Below are 19,222 nucleotides of genomic sequence, written 5' to 3' on the forward strand. Positions count from 1 at the left end.
GACTTGTGTTATTCTCAGTGAAGAAAATGTTACCAAGCAACAAGAATTCACCAGAAGGACGGAAATAACGGAAGAGATAAAAAAAAGCTTGAAATGGCCTTGTATTGATAATAAGTTATGACTGACAGATATTATACCAACCTATTGGTGATTAGTGCTACGCGTACACCAGGCAATGTCGACAGTTGAGGAAGTTACTAAAACGACCAACTCGTAATGTGTCCATAATATTTCAGACTTAGCCTGTTCTCCCGGAGATCTGATAGTGTTGTTTTTTATATGTATGGTACATGCAACTACGAAAGTCTTTTATATCTTTAACTTACTTTAACATGATGCCTTGAATATAGGAACATAATTATAAACATTTAGTTTTTTCAATAATTCAGATAAGGCCATAAAGTTTGGAATATATATATATAGATAAGTCAGACAGAAATACAAAGAAATGAACAAGAGAAAAAAAAAGCAGAAAAATGGAGGATAGAACACAACATAGAGAAAGACAGAAGAAAATAAGAAAGGGAGAAGCACAGAAAAAGAAAATTAGAGATAAATATAAAAAGCAGTCATCGACTACATTACTTACTTAGATCATCGACTACATTACCTACTTAGATCATCGACTACATTACTTACTTAGATCATCGACTACATTACTTACTTAGATCATCGACTACATTACCTACTTAGATCATCGACTACATTACTTACTTAGATCATCGACTACATTACTTACTTAGATCATCGACTACATTACTTACTAAGTTATACTTTCGGTCTAATATGCGTATCTAGCTTCTTTTAATTAGAAGTTCTTTGTAACAGAAAGAGATAAACTGACAAAGAGAGCATCAGTGATAAAGATATTAATATAGAATTTCCACCTACGTATTGTTTGTTTGTTGTTAAGCGCAAAACTACATAATGGTCCATCTGTGCTCTGTCTACCGCGTCAATGGAAACCTAATATTAAGCCAGTAAACTTTCAGACTCAGTGCTTAGCCACGAGAGGGCCGATATATGTAGGGAAATAATGTTTAAATATCGAATGTAAAGCTATTTTTACTTTGACAATAATTATCGTTTTCCTGAAGTTACATGAAACCCAAGATAAATGTAGTTCTTATTTGGACTGAGTTGTGACCAGTATTGTTCTTCTAGATCATAACCCAAACAAGAACAAGTGCTCAACATATCGGTCTCGAGTTCCGAGGGTTTAGGGTTCGAAACATGGTGTTATCAAACACACTCCACACTTTCAGCTCTAGGTGCGTTGTAGTAGTGACAGCCGATGATTGCGGTAATCGCTTCAGTCGACCAATGCTCACAAATTTTTACCACTTTCCGATCTATAGTTTAAAATTAGAGATGGATATACATATGATGGTCACCTGATTGCTTAGCCTACTGTGTGCAAAAGGTGTTCAGGGGAACAAGCTTTCAGATTTCATGTCGTTGTTACTGTAATATATCTTTAATTTGCTTATTACCACGACTCATGAGTTACAACGATCAGTTTATCACCAATGTTTAGAGTCACTGAAAATGATTGTATAGAAATAACTGAGTGGCTTCCTTCTACATTGTTAAATATTGAAAATAAAGATATGTAGATTGATAGATAATATATTTATACAAATAATAACTTTACAATGAAATAATTCAGTTTATCCAGACTTATTTGTACGTGTGTACATCGACTGTCTTGCTAGTATATATATATCACATTATTCTAAAGTAATCTCTTGTTTACCTTTAGCCTTTGAGCTGAGATATATTATTGAAACAGAAACCACATACAAGTTGAAGCCATTGTTTATTACAGGATGTTTTGTTTCTTCGTGAGTGTTTTCAGTAGTCAGGATGAAGTCAACTAGGGAGGAATAAAAACGTACTTAAAGCAGTGTGTTAATAAAGCTTCAATGTGTGTTTTTGTGGGTAAGTATAATCATGAAACTACAGGGTGTTCGGAAAGTCGCTGTGCAGTTTTGAAAGCAGCGATAACAGCATCCATTCAGTCTATTTCAAGCCAGCAACTGATAGCGATGTTTAGAAACAAAATAAGAAGGATACAGGCCTGTATTGATGCCAACGGGGGCCACTTTCAACATTGTTTATAATTGTCATTCATATTTATCTCCTGTATTCTATATTGAAACATATCTGTTAATAAATATACAAGTGCACAGTGACTTTCCGAACACCCTGTAGATTACACAGGTTAAGAACTAGTTAAGTTTTTATTTGTGTTTGAAATTCTTTCTGAGATTACTTCCGAGTAAATTATGGGAAATAAGCAGCGCTTATATGATGCCATATTACACTCCAAATAAAAACCAGTTGTATGATATCATTTAATACTTAATATACTCAAAAATCATCAACAGTGATATGGTACGTATTTGTACTCAAAATAAACACCGATTATATGACATCATTTAGTACCACTTACTATATTCAAAATCATCAATATAGTGTCGTATTAGATTCAAGTAAATCGTTTTCTGACTTATTATTTCATTTTGTGTATATCTACGTTATTTTATATTATATAACATATCTATCTATCTACCAGTTATTTACTATGTAAATGTCTTTGTTTGTGTCATAATTTCCCGAAAAGCTGCACAAGGGCCACTCGCGCACAGCCGTCCATAATTTTAAAGTGGTAGTTAGTCAACATTACTCATCACCAAACCTTAGACTACTCTTGTGTGACCATGTAAGATTTGATCGTCACTCTTATAACGCACCCGGAGTCCTATGTTTTTTGTTGTATTTTTTGTGAGAAATGGTCGCGAACTCTGAATTCACTGTTTGAGCACGCTCTCTCGTCCGTCTTAAATATGTGTAAAATATAAATTACAATATTCTCTTAAAATGATGAAAAGTATATTTTGGGAATGGAAACTTACTAACTTTACAGTTTTTTCTAACGATCGGTATTTTGATAATATTTTGTTGAAGTAAAGTCGGAATTGTAACAATAGAACCGAAACAGAATTGTTTGAATTATGAGCACACGCAACGAAGTAGCACCACGAATTATGTGTCCTTCGAGATATTATCGTTTGCAATAGCTAAAAGTAAATTTCTTAAACCTGAATGTATTTGTATAATAAAAAGGTAAAAAAAAATGCCCCTAACCATGTGGAATGTGTAACAGAAAAGTAGTTGCTGTTGTGGTTTTCACAGGGCGAGTTCTTGCCCGATTGGTTGTGTCGACCCATACCTAGTTACGTCTCTGGGGCGGACGGCTGATAGGGTGTACCACAGGGTTCTTTCTTCGCGTCACACATTTGTAACGTAAGCTGTCGGTCGCGCACTCGTGTGTGGTGGTACTTCGCTGAATCTAGTAGCTTAAAACCGAGAGCTTTAGTAACAGAAGTGTTGATTTGAGTGCTAAAAGTGTAGATTGGACCTGAAACGAGGGTGGTAGCTGTAAACGGTAGGTATCCATTCATTCTTTCTTACGACCTAGTGAGCTCAGAATACTACGTGTATGCACTGAATCATATCAACGTTCACATGAAATGTTCTGGTTTAAAAAAGTTTTAATGGGTGGCCTGACAGAAAAAGATATAAAAGATATGAATTCTCAGATGAGCTTCTTAATAACGTGTAATTAAAAATGTTAAAAGATGAACTACAGTAAGTCATGCGAGATAGGAATGTTGTAGGTACATCGTTTAATGTAAATTAGATTGCTTAGATTAGAATTAGAAATATAAAACACACGAATTACTAGTAGTAGCAAGCGTTTCTACAGAACTACACATTAGTTAAACGAAGTAATAAAATTTTTTAATAATAATGCACTATACTACTTTTGATTATTTAAATTACATACTTGAATGTAATTTAAATGAACTATTGCAAGAAACGGTCTGTTGTTTCTGGCATTTCTAAAGGACTTTCAGATACGTATGTAAATTAGTATGAAATAAATTTTTGATATTTTAAAACCCTAAACACATTTCCAGTATATTTTTACGTTATTTTATTTCTCCCTTATAAAAATATATAGTTTAATTTAGAGCTCACACACACGAAGATTTGCCTCCAAGCATATATAATGAAATATTTGAAAGGATCATAATGTGGGTATATATAGGCCTGTAGACATTCTTAATAACTCTTATGTCCTTAACATATTTGTTTATTACAAGTACTTTGATTCCCAAACCTCTTCTACTAATACAACATGGCGGGAAAATGAAAGACTACAACTGTTGTTCGGTACCCTTTTTGATTCTATGATCATTCTAATGCTCCAAGATTTTATAAATCTGAAATATGTTTAAGGTGTGTTGTTTGGCGTCACGATAAATTTGTAATTTAAACAAAAGAGATGATTTGAAAAAAGTAGGCATTTGAAATACTTTTCATTCTTAAGTTAATTATATTTTTTAACTTTCAAGGTTAGTCTTTTTTTGTAATCTCATGTCCTGTATAATGATATTCCAGAACAGTCGAAAGTAAGTTTAATGTACTACAATTGAGTAAAATTATTTAACTGATAACACATATAAAACACATCACTTAATAGCACACAGACAAGCGAGAGAGAGACCGTAAGAGAACGGCAGATTAATATCATAATAGAAATAATATTTTATTCTATTTTCATTATATTCTTTCTGAAAAAACAAAACCACGGCAAGGTTTATATAGTTTCATCAAATACGTTGCCAATTTCACGCGCGTGCGTGTTCTTATAGCAAAGCCACATCGGGCTATCTACTGAGTCCACCGAGGGTAATCGAACCTATGATTTTAGTGCTGTAAATCCGTAGATTCGATTTCACGGTTTTGTTTTCCATAAATTTTATACTTTTCTATTAATTTATATCTTATTACGATTGGAGGTGTGAAATTTATTCAAAGAGTATTTATTCTACCCATAATGCGTCTCAGCGGCACAGCGGTATGTCTGCAGACTTACAACTCTAAAAACCGGATTTCGATACCTGTGGTAAGCAAAGCATGTATAGCCTATTGTGTAGCTTCGTGTTTAACTGCAAACAAAATAAAAACAAAAAATCTACCGAGCACCCAATTAACGAAATTAGACCTATAAATCAAACAACTATACGTCTATATATATATATATCACTAGATTTTCATTTTCGGTCCTTTTCTTCACAGGTTACTATAATTCATCTTATAATATTAAATATATCTGCATAGAACGTATAAATAAGCATGATTTTTATATACTTTATAAAAATACAAAGTATAGGATTGGGTTAACAGTCCTCTAACTCGTTTAAAACTGTTGTTGAAAGTAAATATAGAGGCCGCTACTTAGTTTTCATAACATTGGTTATTGTAAATTCTAAACTCTAATTGTTTTTGCCACATATAAAATAATCTTAAATGAATCAACTGAAGAATGTGTTACTGAATTATTTGCTGGAGTTGATAAACATGGCTGGCCTGGCGTAATTCATGGCTCACCCCTTGTTGATGATGCAATATAAACATTTCTATAACGCAGTACATCACACTAAGTAACCACTGTGCATACAGTGAGAAATTGAATAAGTGCAATAACACCAAAAATGTTACGAAACATATTCAATCTGGGACTATAAAATTTACGATAATACAGCCATACATGTACCCATATAATTGAAAATTGAGAGTACAGAACATATAACTTCAATTATCTTGTTACCCTCACATTCAACATTAAATGTTTTATGGATGTTATCACCAAAACACTAGCGGACTATTGTAAACGCAAGGGAAGGAAGCTTTGTTTATTTTTATGATATTTTTTGTCTGCAAATGTACTGGTATTATAATCATGCTGCTTTTATCAGTGGGATATGAGTAACAGTTTATTTTGTTTATTTCAAGTTTCCAAAACAATTAAACCTCAGTCATATTAAAAGTTGTTTAACACTATGTCAACAGAAATAGTTATTTTATTTTACGAACAGTATAAACAGTAATAGCTGCGTGAAAGTAATGTTTTTGGAACATTGAATAACGAGTGTGAAATACTGTAAGTTATAGAAATAAAATTACAGACGTATAAATAAAACAAAAGCAGTTAAACAACGACATAGAAATAATTAAGAAGTTTGTTGTTTTTTTAAGTTTCGCGCAGACCTACACGAGGGCTATCTGCGCTCACCATCCCTAATTTTGCAGTGTAAGACTAGAGGGAAGGCTGCTAGTCATTAGCTCCCACCGCCAATTCTTGGGCTATTATTTTACCACCGAATAGTATCTTTTTGTGACGGATTGACCGTCACATCACAACGCCCCCACGGCTGAAAGGGTGAGCATGTTTGGTGCAACGGGGTTTCAAACCCGCCACCCTCAGATTACGAGTCGAACACCTTAACCCACCTAGCCATGCTGGGCCAGGCCGGCAAAGAAGTGAAATCCAGCTTTAAAAATAACATCGTGTAATGTTGTTATTTTTGTTCCGTATTTATTTGTTATTTTGTTTTTATCTTTATTTGTCTCTCTACATCTTTCTTTTTCAATGTATATTTTCCACTTGTTTAGCTTTTCATTTGTCTATATTTTTATTTGATTTTATAATTTGATTTATTCGTAACGACCGCTTTCTGCCTTCACCTATTACAAGTTTTACTTCGTTTTACTTTTCTCTAGCTATTCCTTCAGTCTGTATTTGTCAGTTTTTATATTTCGTTTGCTTTTCGGTTGCTTAATTTGTCTGTGCGTAAATTTTCTCCATTATTATTTTTATGTCTATATTTTTAGCATGAAATATCTCTTAAAGTCTCATGACATAAAATAAAAAAATGTTTAACAATGTCCTTCAGAATCTTGTGTGTGTTTTTTCTTATAGCAAAGTCACATCAGGCTATCTGCTGAGTCCACAGAGCCTTGTCAGTCGCTGGAGTTTTTCACGCGCACGGCCAATCATGCTTTAAACTTCGATTTAACTTCTAAAAGAGGAATGACTGTGGATATTTAAAGATAATTTTTTGAATATTTATTCTAATAATATTTGGTTTACGTTACTTGATTGTATTTACTGACTGAGTAACTTGTGTCGAAAAATTACTAGAATAATGTTTAATACCCGAAAATGACTTTAGATTGATATTGTTTTAATAAAAGTAACTTAACTATTTTTTATCATTTGATTTTAAGATAAGTTACATTTACTGCTTCAAATGGTTCTCTTAGAATTTTACGAACCACGAACAAATCTTTTAAATACCAGTAACTGAAAATATTTTATAGTTGACCATGCGAATAATACAAATTTATTTGATATGATTAACTGTAAGAATTCCTATTGGTCTAGAAGCTTTCCGTGATATCTATTCACAAATAACGTAGCATATGTTTATACTTGGTACAGTTATTGTCAGGATTTGATACATGATGTTATTTCATGAAGGACTTTCCGAATACTAAGTCTTCAGTCAGGATTAAGAATGTTTTAATTAGGATATGAAGTCCATAAAATGTTTTTTCTTATTTTATTTTAATGAACTTGAGACCAAACCGACTGTGTGTAAGTCAACCCGTTTTGTATTATATGTGTATGTGTGTATATAATGCATGTATACGTATGATATGTATAAACTGAAAATGGTGCGATCTGCTGAATGGTATGAATCGAAATGTTCGACGTTCGAGTCACGATATACCACTGAATGTTCTCTGTGGAATCAGGTTTGTAGGCTTATATCTCTGACAGTCCGTCCGCCCCCCAGTAACACAGCGGCATGTCTCTGGACTTATACCGCTAGAAACCGGGTATCGATATCTGTGGTGGGCAGAACACAGAATGCCCATTATGTAGCTCTGTGCTTAATGTCAAACAAACAAGCTATTTGTTTGAAGGTATCCATATGGGTAAAAGGTGCTACTAATTAGTAGCCCTCTATCGGCAAGAAATCAAAGTTAAGAATAAATACACTGGAACCTTAACCCTCGTACCACGTGAGGCATTGTTCATATTGAAAATGCCAAATAAGTATATTAATCAGATTTAAGCGTGCGGAAATTATCTTATGTTTTCAGGCTTTATTGGCGAAATACATTGTGTTTGCTATGAATATCGGAACTACCATTTACGAATTCTATGCTTTTAACTTAAATTTACATTTTCCGAATTTTATTTACTTACAAGTCTCATGTAATTTGGTGTGCACATTTTCAAAGTTTTATATTTTCTAAATAGATCTTTAAAAAAATTTTACTTAATTATATAGTTATAGGTGAACCATAAATTCCTCATTAGTCCAGAAGTATGTATAAAATGAGCACTAGAAAATTAGAATGATTTATTATTTGTCTTTGTCCTTATTGGTTTTAATTTTTAAGTCAAAACTGTTCTATAGTAAAATCTTATTGTGAATTTCACTTGCTAATAGAGATTTATTTTTAACTATATGGTTTGAAAGCCACTAGGAGAGACTTCATTGCTTTAAAACAGGGTTGTTTTCAGGATATGCAGATAACAGCTGTACTAAATTAGTATTAATATTCACCTTACAAGGTTATGGTTATGAGAAATCCTCACATAACACTGTCTATAGTATCTAACTCTATTCAATTGAAGTTGTAACTTAAAACACAGCCTTTTAAAAGTTCGAACCAAACACAAGTAAGTGTTCAACATGACACATCCAAAACATCCGACTGTAACTAGTAGATGGAAAGAAGCTCCTGTTACTAACATACACAAGAAATAAAATCAAAATAATACAACTGAATCAAGTTACTTAAAACAGACTTTAGGAAATAATGAATAAATTCTCCTCGAAAAACTTGGCATTCAAAACCCCATAGCAACGGCAAACTTCATTGGCATTTGGAAAATAAAAGTCAATTAACACTTTTCTAAAAGTGATGTTTATTGGCTTAGTCATCCTGGATCTCATTAGCTTTCTTACAACTGTTTTTATGTTCTGGACGTTGAGAGTTAACGATCAAACATGTCGCAATAATTTATCGTGGGCTTTTGTTTTTAATTGCATTTTACTTTTTCGAAATGAACTTCTACCTTTCATACGTACGCATGCGTGTGTATACCTGATGAAGTTTCTCAGATTGAGATAAGCATTACATCGTCATACACAACAACGAAAGTGTTTTCCACTGACGAGGAAGTGCCATGTATCTAAATTAATAGACTTGGTGTAAACTACAGTAGAATTGTTTTATTTATATAAATAATGTTTTCACATGGAACGATCTCGCAATGTTCCCTGCAAAGTTATGTGTAAAGTGTAACATAGATTAAGCTCCCGACACACAAGAAGTGTTGATGTGAAAGCGCTGGTTAAGTGCCAAATAAAAATCTATACAAACCAGTACAACTCTCTCACTCTCTTCCGGTTTCCTTAACGTTTTACAATTTATGACCGTGCTTGTCTCTCAGCTCTAAAGTTCTGCCTATCTAAAGATGTAGTGTGACTTCACACGACAAAAGTTTGTCTACGTGATAAAGAAAACCATGTTTCAAACTACTACTGACCCTCGGTTCGTCACTCACGATCAAGACATCACACATCATCATTTATTATCGTTACACATGTTTGTGTATGTTCGTGTTTTTGTATATTTATTTGAACAAATATCTATATATCATGCACGTGATTGATGATCCAGTGCCTATAATTTACGTCATGGCTATAAATTGCTGATAGAGTATCAAAATATAATCTAGGAAACGAGATATTAACAACGTAAATTAGCAGAATTTCTAGTAAATTATTGCTAGAAGCATACTTCTACACTATGGTTTATCACAAAATACCTACTTGCAAGAAAAAAAATTATTGCACACACATATAAAGAAAGATACTATATTTAACACGTATAAATATATATATGAACTTATTTTATTACAATTATAATAATATTCCCATAATTAGAAGGATTCCTTGAATCAACGTCGCATGAATTGAAGAGCAATTACTTTTAAGTCATAGTAAACGTAATGTGTGCTTCACAAAATAATAATTTAAAACTGATTTTGAACTACATTTCTGATTGGCTCAAAACAAAACCAAAACATATAATATTGTGTTTGAAACAACTTGGATTTTTAAGATACTGTCATGAAACTTTGTATGCAACAGTTTCCTTGATTTACAACTATATAAAAGATGTGATTTTAAACAAATCTTGATGTTACGTACATTAGATTAGAACATGTGGTAGTAGATAAAAAGACTCGACAACATTATCTTTTAATTCGTCTTAATTTGTTTTATCTTTTTCAAATATGAAGGGTTTCTAAATCTGCTTCCATTTTTCAAAGTTTCCATTTTCACCAGTTAGATGCAGGTCAAGTGGAAGTCATTCTTTACTGTTTTATGAGTAGTGTAGGTAGACAAATTTAGTTTTTCCCTATACTAGGCATACAACACGGCGGTTCAAATCCAGCACTGCAACCGAGCTTTTAATACTACAGCATGGCAGTTTGAAATCGATATTGTGTCCGGATCGGATAGCTGAGCTTTGCAAAGACACGTCCTTTGAAGCTAAAGAATACATACACAAACTAAAGAGGATGGTGTTAGGTCTCGAAGAAACAGACAGATGTCGAAAAATAAATTTTTATAATCATTAAGGTTTGATGAGCTCCAGTTTGAAAAACGTCCTTTAAATTGTCGCAATCACCAATTTCTTGTCAACCGTTATGATCATTTACATCTCTCAGTTTTTACTTTTGAACCAAACATTAGGCCTTTTTTCTGTCACAATTTACAATTATTAATATTTTTCAATTGTAACTTCTCGACAAACATTACAACAATTAATGTTTTTCAACTGTCACTTTTTCTCAACATTTCTCATTTTTCACTTCTCGCCAAACGTTACAACCACGAACATGTTTCAACTATTGCATTTCGCCAAACATTACAACTACTAAATTTTCTTAACTGTAATTCCTCGTCAGATGTTATCACCTTTAGTCAACAATTTTTTAAAATATTGTTGCCATACAGTATCTAATTTTACATTATGTGTAATACACCAAGACAAAAACCTTCAGACAGACAGTTATAAATCAAAACATAATATGTTTGAAAGAAGTTGTTTCAATTAACTTCGAAAATGTTTAGTTAATAGGCTTTATTTTATTTGAAAGACTTTATCAGAGTCAAATCCCACTGTTCAGAAACAAAGATGGCCCATTCGCCAGTGAGAGAAGTTCGTTTGATTTGAACTTCGCGCAAAACTACACGAGGGCTATCTGCACTAGCCGTCTCTAATTTAGCAGTGTAAGACTAGAGGGAAGGCAACTAATCGTCGCCACCCACCATCAACTCTTGGGCTACTCTTTTACCAACGAATAGTCGTATTTGACCGTCACTTTATAACGTGACCCCACTCTTGAAAGGGCCAGCATGTTTGGGGTGTTTTACATAAGTATGTCAGCAGCTTATATTAAGCAGAACTGTCTTAAAAGTTGCTGAAATGTTATTCTTTAAATCGTTATTACAATTGTACACATATACATATAATATTTTACCAAATACTTTCTTCGGGATTATTTTTTACAAACGTAACAAGTAGCTAGTATTTGAAGATCAAATGCTTGAAGGGAAGTATAGTTCTAATGATGGGACTTGACTTTCTTCTGGCATATATATATATATATAACTATGTATACATTTGGTATTGTTACATAATTTTTAGATATAGTTTCATACTGAGTATTATTATATCATTATAGTTTTTGGAAACAAACCTTAAATACGTTATTTGGTTAAGGCCTCATTAAGCAGAAAGGCATACAATGTTATTTGCTGTACCTATAAATAGACAAACACAGCTATCAGAAATGCACACAACAATTTAGGTATAATAGCGTGCCTATATCAGCAGGAACAGATTCTAAATACAGTCATATGATCTGTAATTAACAACATGTTACTGAACACTGTATAATGTTTCACAGTTCTTGTGATGTATTATGTTTCCAAGTCCACGCTAATAGTAAATATCAATAGAATATACTGTCTTCCATTTGACGTCTAAACTTCTGATCGCGTTTCTTTAACAACGACAAATGAGTGCCTAGTGTGTATGAGAATTGTTATTGGGTTCTATCTTCAAACGATTTCTTTAATGAATATAAAGTTAACAAAAATGCCTGAGATGAATAAGAACCATTGATCCAATGTTATAGTTTTGAACGACCAATGAAAACGCTTTATAAACGTGCCGTACATTTTACTAACAAAGCCATGATGGGTTCTTCAGAATATTTTTTTACTAAGAGAAAACTCACACAACACGGATTTTACGTAACGCACATATATTGTATGATTATGCAAACACACGCACACACATATATATAATTCTTTTGTATACTTCTACAATCGTTTAAGTTAGGACACTATCCAAAACTTCAAAAGAGCTGCGGGTGTTCATTTTGGTTTTGGCAGTTATTAATACAAGTGATTCAAAGTGTACGAATTTTGACTACCTTCTAATTGTTACCGATTAGGATTACATATGTCTTTTTAAATTTTAACTACTAAACAATGTTTCATGTTTCGTAACTTTCAAATTTGGTTAACCAGTTTCATAAGTTATATTAATGTTTCCTTTTCCGATAGAAGTTCCCCAATGTATCAGCGGTAAGTTTACAGACTTACAGTGTTAAAATATGAGGTTCGATTTCTTGTGGAGGTCAGTGTTTTGAACGTTTTAACAAACAAACAAACAAAAATAATCGTGTAGGATTTTGGGTTTTTATACAGTAGTTAACTACAATGGGAAAAAGGCTAGTTCAGCTTTATTCTAATGTTTTATTTTAAAAGTAATTACTAAAAAAATCTTAGTATGTAATCGTATAGGAAAGTAAAGCGTTTTCCAAGCGATAATCCTCTAAACGATAATCCTCTCTGGATACTTTCTTTTGTCTATCTATTAAACACTGGATAATTCTCTTACCAACATCATATATGGCTTTTTCATATTCACGACACTCTGCGCTGTTAAAAAAAGAAACGGTAGTGCACTCTCTTGGAGCACGTGAGATACTGAAATCGGTCTAATATGCCATACAAGAGTTAGTTCACCTCAAGTTAAAGTATTCTAAAGCCTCACTGGCATCGTTTGGGGGTAAAACTCTTAACTCAGTTGATTAGTGCACGGTGGTAACATTCTAAAACTGAGCATACACTTGCCAGAAATATCGCTCGACATATTCTTACTCGCGAAAACGAATAGCTTGATATTCTCTCACTAAATAAAAAAGTAGTTTTTTTTCGTAAGTTAATCAATAAACGAAGATAAGACATTTTATCATTAAATAAAACAATCTTCGCATAAACTTATGAAGTAAAATATCATTAAAAATTTCACACAAAACTGAAGGGAAAATATGAGTTTATAGAATAGAAGGAGTGAAAAAAAAGGTCGTCAGAGGTTCTCTTGCCACAGAAATGGTCCACTCGGTGATAATATTCCTAATAGGCAACACTCAAACATCAGTCTCATGGGTTCTGTTCTATATGTATTTTCCTAATATGGATCCATACGCCTCATTTTCTTTAACAGAAATCCTGTCCTTTAAAAGATTACTCGAAATGTGGTCAGTTAGTTCCTGAACATTCAAGTAAAATATTCCTTGGATGTTCTTCATTGAAAGCAGATATGTTCTGAACGTTAGATTTTCTTTAATACTATGAATACAATTATGAAATATTCAGGAGAGAAATACCTAGTTAAAAAAATGAAATAATTAATATAATTGTCCTCTTTTATCAAAACTTTCAAATGACTGCATAAATAAAAATTACGCATTATGGATAATTTTTTACACCTTATATTAAGAAAATATATAAATCATCTGAAGGTCAATATTATATATATGTATACTAGTATTATTATAATGTCTGTAAAATAATAGAACTTAGGATCTCTGCGTCTTTCTGTAATGTTTATTTATACGTATTATATATATATATATATATAAGTATTTACACAAAACGTACAGAAATTGGCGTTAATGTTTAATATACATGATAAATATCATGTTATATTGTACGTGTTTCGTTTTTTTACATAGCTTTTAATTTGTTGATACCAATTTCATATCGAGACTACGTAGCACATCAGATCGATATTTTGTCAGCCTTAAGTCGCTACCTAGAAGATCTTTCGTTCAATACCAAAGCTCAGTTAGGCTTAATGATGATAAATAAAAATAAACCCGAAATATTACTTTTAGGCAGTTCTGATTTGAAATTCATAATGGATATTAAGGGTAATAAAAGATAAATTGTAGTCTAGAGTTAAAAATATTTGACTTAATGGTTTGGAATGAGTCACCAACTTAGGGCATTCAAATTGTAACTTGGGTTAATGCTTGTTATTTCATAATAATCTCTCTGCTGGAAAAGTATTTCAAGCAGATGTTATCGAAATAGCATTTCTTCTTCTCTACACAGGCTTTCATATTTTATATCGCATTAGACTAAAACTGTAATTGGTCAATACAGCAACGATTAATTATTTCAAAATATCCAGCTGTCTTTTATTCGAAAACCTCAGTATTGAAGGGAAAGTTGAAAGCTTCCACTTGACAATTATTTTCATCTTTATCGTTACACAGACAGCAAATGCAGTCGTTACTCAGAACTACAACCAAATCGCTTGAATTTAAAAAGAAACGTTTATGAATTTTTTTAATCTCCTTTTTGAAAGCAGCCAGATGTTCGTTTCACCACCCCTTGGACCCCCATTCCTTTTTATAAATCATGAGCCTAAGCCTTCTCACGTTCTTGGCCACATTATGAGGCGGATCCATCACCGTTCCGTTTTAGACCATCTTCTATAAGTAGTCCAGATTGGAAAATAGACGCCATGAAGACATTTTTAATTTTTCTGTTCGGAATGTTTTATGTGATTTTTATTCAAGTAAGCTCATATATATATTACCCTGGGCTTTGAATGGCAAGCTTTTAACCGGCGTCTATGGCCTTGGCTTTTTTGTGTAGTACGAAGAGGAAAATACACGTGCAACACCGCTGCTTCTGCGTCCATAATACGTTATTTACGTCAACATTTATTTTACTTCCCGGGCATCTGCGTGTTATTAAAGCGGATACATCATCTCATCTCAGAGGGAATTTAGGGTTAACAAGAGAGACTGCGAATACATGCATTCACTTGTCTGGGTGAGCGAACAGATGGTGAATCTTTTTTTTTTTTTTGCTTTACTGACCATGTTTTAAATACACCGAATTCATTTGTATACACGTTCACTACTCTCTCCATTTTTCTCAAGTAATGCTAACAACATAGATTAGAACTTGAGTTAAATTAGTGAATATATATTTACACACGTGTCTGTGCATGTATGTATAAATACATTTATGATGTTAGAATACGGGTATATTCACAAAATCAATTAAAAACATAAACACGCGACTCTATAACTCGAATGCTTTCAAAAGGTAGACCTTACTTCAGCAGAGGCAAAATGGGTTTCGTAATTTTATCTTACATACATTCATACGTATGCCACAACACAAGATTATTTTTTTCTGCGTGGTGTAGAACACTAAAAAAAAGTTAAAATGTAATTCAGATCAAGAAGTTTCACAGCTCTTGTGTCATCAGAAATTAATGAAAGAAAGACCATCATGAAGGCAAGTCGGGTAGAGGGTTACCTTAAGGGTTAAGTCAGATATATGTTGCCTTAAGACATTAAGTAGAGATTATAACAAAGACACATGAACAAGAGTGGACTTGATATACTGAGGTATCGTTCAGATTTAAGATCTTAGTATAGAAGTCGAAACGTTTCTCCTTTGTCAGTGAACAAGCAGTTGCAGTCTATAAAACTTTCCTATGTCTACTCTACCTAAAGTTTCACTGAAATAAAGATTTTTTTCGGTTACTCTCAGTTGAATATTTTATTGGGAACGATAAAACTGATTGTAACATAAACACAAACGCCCCAAAAACATGTTTAGACCGAGTATTTATTGTGTCTTATCTCTTATCATCTCATTATCTTCACTACAGCATTTTCAGATTATTAACTAACAACAAATTATAAACATAGAACTATTATACTGACAAAACTTGAAATTGCTGAGATGCTTTGCATTGTTGTTTCATATTCAATTAATCCTGTAGTAGTGGTCACCTTTGTTGTTGTGAACAGCAGTTTCTTGAGAAAATGAAATACATGAAAAACGTTTCCTTGAAAAATCAGTGGTTTTGGAAATGCTCCAACTTGGCTGAGGGTTCGTGATTTAAAACACTACTTTATTTATGGCACTCTCTACATATTTTTAACCAAGGTGCTCCAAAACGAAATGCCGTTTGCTACCATAATAAGGAAAGAGTCTTTGTAAGACTTTGATCAAGGCACATATCTCCTTCTCTAATTTCTTCAAACGTGTCCTTATTGTTCGTAAATTTCTACGAATGATAACAAAGGAGTAAAGAATTACAGTTTCATTGCAAGCGCTCACAAGATAAGATATATAGGGCAACATTTTTTAATGAATGCTTTCCTCAGAGTGTGCACCGATTAATGAGATAAATAACTCAACGTGTTTTTGTCCCTAACAGTTTTACAAAACTCATAAAATCAAACATAAAGGCAGATGGGTAAGTAATAGCAGCTCTTTCGTTTTTCAGTTTCACTGTGTAATCAAATATGTCAGATACAAGTGGCAATCTCTTAGTGATAGAAACGTTCTTTTTCATTGGTTAAGATTACGTACACACATACGTCAGTCCCCTTGTCGTGCCGAAAATGCTAATTCAAAGTTTCACCCTCATAGAGGTTCTAAACAAAAATCCACGTGCATCCATCGTGGGTGATGCAACTGGCTGCCCGAAAAAAAACAAAAACAATTAACACTTAATCAATCACCTTTACTTCTGCACTTTGTATTATTTATTCTATTTAACATTAATAACATGGTTGTCCAGAGTGTGATTCTAGGCGTATACTGTTCTCTCGCGGTTTGTTAAATAAACTGTAACAAGTATGCAACTCGAAAAAAAACCGTCAAACTTTAGAACTATCAAACTCAATACAACTGTGTGTGTTTTTTTTATAGCAAAGCCACATCGGGTTATCTGCTGAGTCGACACAAAAGTGACTTTTGTTCAGGATTTATTTTTTACACAGCGTCATACAAAAATGACTTTTTTCAATTTTATATTTTATAAAAATATTATTAATCTCGATTCAAGATAGAGTTTTATCGGAGGCTTATTTGTATAAATATACAACCACACATATCATAATAAAATCAAGATATCCCAAAAAATTATTCTCTGGTTTTTTACTTTCCCAACATAAAAACAAGCAGATTATTGTAAGGCTTTTTTTAAATTTTCGCGCAAAGCTACACGTGTCATATTTTTGCATATCCATCATTACATTTGGACTGGTAAACTAGAGGGAAAACAGATCTTTAACATCAAAATCCGCCAACTGTCAGGCTACTCTTGTCTAACTGAATAGTGGGAATTAATCGTCACCTTTATAGTTCAACAAGGTTTCAAAGTGAAGAGCGTGTATTTGTAGCAAATGGACACAAACGATGATTTTGTTTGTTTGTTTTGGAATTTCGCGCAAAGCTACACGAGGGCTATCTACGCTAGTCGTTTCTAATTTGGCAGTGAAACAGTAGAGGAGGGAAAGTTAGTCATCACCACCTACCGCCAACTCTTGGGCTACTCTTTCACCAACGAAGAGTTAGATTCACCCTCACATTTTAACGCCCCCACGGCTGAAAGGGCGAGCATGTTTGGTGTGACGAAGATTCGAACCCTCGACCCTCGAATTACGAGTCGTGTGCCTTAACCACCGGGCCATGAAAATGATGAATCGTCGACTTAACAGTTCGACATGATAACCACCTTACCACGACCGTCCGAAAACATATTTAATTATCTGGCGACGTTTTAAGCTGCTACTTTCGTATTCGTATCAGACTGAAAATGTGCTTGTATGATGTAATCTTTTTTATTACATATGCACATTTTTAGGAGCTTCCATTTTGTAAACATTGTTTGTTTTTGTGAATTTCGCCCAAAGTTACACGAGGACTATCTGCTCTAGTCCTCCCGAAGTTAGCAGTGTAAAACTAAAGGGAAGGCAGATAGTCATCACCACCCACTGCCATCTTTTAAGCACTCTTTTATCAACGAATAGTGAGATTAACCGTACATAATAACGCCTCCACGACTGAAAGGGTGAGCATATTTGATTCAAATCCGCGACTCTCGAATTACGATTCGAACACCCCTAACCGCCCGGCCATTAAGAAGTAAAGCTATAAACATCAAATGATTTTGTGTTTGTAGATTACATCCAACGGTTTGTGAATACTCAGAGAAAGAAAAACGACCGTAAACTTTCTCGTAGAATATCTTCTGTAAAACCATTTCTGTTATTTTATCGTGCTGTGCTAATAGCATATTTCTCGTTCTACGTATGTACAAAAGATGGGCATCTTTTCGATATTATTTATTGTACAAATACCATACAGACCGCCCTCCGCTAGTACAGTGGTATATCTACGGATTTACAACGCTACGATCAGCGATTCGATTCCCCTCGGTGGGCTCAGCAGATAGCCTGATGTGGCTTTGCTATGAGAAAACACACACCCATATGTATATATATTACAGAACTTTAGTTTTTCTTTGAATCATTTTTAGAATTAAAAAGGAAACTATTTTAAAATCGATTTATTTATTTATTGTTTGCTAAATAACTTCTTAAATCAAGTAATTTTAAACTACTTTTATAATGTGTTTTTCTTATAGCAAAACCTCATCGGGCTATCTGCTGAGGCTGCCGAGGGGAATCGAATCCCTTATTTTAGCGTGCAAATCCGTAAACTTACAGCTGTATTAGCAGGGGGCACTTTTTTATAGAAATACTGATATACACAGAGCATTTTCAATAGCTGCACATTTAGTTCTGGTACTGTATAAATATAGAATGATTTTTATAATGGCGAGATAATTTGTTTTATCTCGAGAAGTTGTACAGGCATACAGCTATCAGACTTAATAAGACACTAAAATGTTTATATTTTTAATTCGTCTCTGTTATTATAACGTACAATAATCTTCACTGACACCTTGAGAAATTACAAATTACATGGTTCTGTTTTGACATCCACCTCTTCGTAGTTATATGTTGCTTTTTATGAACACTATAATTCTGACATTTTCTTTTCAAATGGTCTTCAGGTAGAAGACATGA

The 19,222-nt window shown here is 33.2% G+C and overlaps 1 protein-coding gene across 7 annotated transcripts in view; it reads left to right on the forward strand.

Moving 5' to 3' along the window:
* The first annotated feature begins 1,768 nt into the window (after positions 1-1,768).
* LOC143223041 (zinc finger protein castor homolog 1-like) overlaps positions 1,769-19,222 on the forward strand; it is a 143,926-nt gene continuing 126,472 nt past the window's right edge. For 2 of the 7 annotated variants that reach the window (XM_076450418.1, XM_076450416.1), the window contains exon 1: positions 1,769-1,941. The gene's annotated coding sequence lies outside the window, so the exon portion shown is untranslated. Of the gene's footprint in view, positions 1,942-3,108; positions 3,452-19,222 lie in introns of those variants that run through there. The other 5 variants (XM_076450414.1, XM_076450421.1, XM_076450417.1 and 2 more) reach the window with 4 other exon arrangements.

This window comes from Tachypleus tridentatus, chromosome 8 (assembly GCF_004210375.1).
Source record: "Tachypleus tridentatus isolate NWPU-2018 chromosome 8, ASM421037v1, whole genome shotgun sequence".
Classification (NCBI taxonomy): Eukaryota; Metazoa; Arthropoda; class Merostomata; order Xiphosura; family Limulidae; genus Tachypleus; species Tachypleus tridentatus.